Source organism: Tupaia chinensis, unplaced genomic scaffold (genome assembly GCF_000334495.1).
Source record: "Tupaia chinensis unplaced genomic scaffold, TupChi_1.0 Scaffold145519_1, whole genome shotgun sequence".
Taxonomy (NCBI): domain Eukaryota; kingdom Metazoa; phylum Chordata; class Mammalia; order Scandentia; family Tupaiidae; genus Tupaia; species Tupaia belangeri.
The window spans coordinates 1,883,105-1,884,157 of record NW_006205376.1 but is presented as its reverse complement, the minus strand read 5'-3'; positions in this window follow the sequence as shown (position 1 = coordinate 1,884,157).

The window sequence follows — 1,053 nt, the reverse complement described above, 5'->3', positions numbered from 1 at the left end:
CCCAGCAGCTTAAAAGTAACACCAGGTGCATGTGCATGCATGCCCAAAATCTTGAGAGCAGAGTGGAGGAGAAGGGATTGCAGCATGGCCATTTCCCTTATGGGGTGATTTCTTACTTTCTGTCTCTCCAGTGAGTGTATACACCCTATAAAACATCTCTCTTAAAAAAAATCCACTCATTTATTGCTAATAACAGTGGCCAGTTTTCACTCGGAATCCAAACTTCCCTATTTTCAGTTCATTGGACTGTCCTGCTGGGTCTAGAGGTGGTATGTGGCCTATGATGGGTCCCTTGTGACAAAAGCTTTGTAGGAATAGTGTTATGGGCTGAATTGTATCTTCTCAAATTCACATGGTAAAATTCTAAGCCCCCAATACCTCAAAATGTGACTGAATTTGAAGACAGGCCTTCAAGGATGTAATGAAGATTAAAAAAAGCTGGGCCAGCAAGTGGCATGGTGGTTAAGGTTCTGAGCTCCCCACAAGGCCGAATGCAACTTGAGTACCAGACCCAGTGGCTTGAAAATCACACTAGGCACATGTGCATGCTTGCACATAATCCAGAGGGAAGAATGGAGGACAAGAGATTGTGGCATGGCTATCCTTCCTAAGAGGCAATTTCTCACTTTCCCACTGTCTGCCTCTCTCTCTCCCTCTGGAAGTGCACACACCCTAAGGTAAAAATCTAAAAAAGAAAAAGAAAAAAAGAACTGGCTCAGTAGCCTAGTGGTTAAAGGAGCCAGCTTTCACATCACTGACAAAAGTTCAAATCCTGGCCCCAGTAGCTTGAAAAACATACCAGGAGGTTGTGTGTGCATGCAGGATGAGAAATTAAGATGAGGAGCTCACACATGACCCCACCCCAAGAGGACACGCTCTCTCCCTCTCTGTTTCTCTCTTTGGAGAGTGTACTCATCTTCTGGAAATTCTTTTTTTTTTTTTTTTGGGAGGGGTTTCTGCTATAGGGCACATGCACTTGCCAGAAAGACAGAGAGAGACAGAGAGACAGAAAGCGAGAAATCACCCCCCAGGGGGGATGGCCATACCACAATC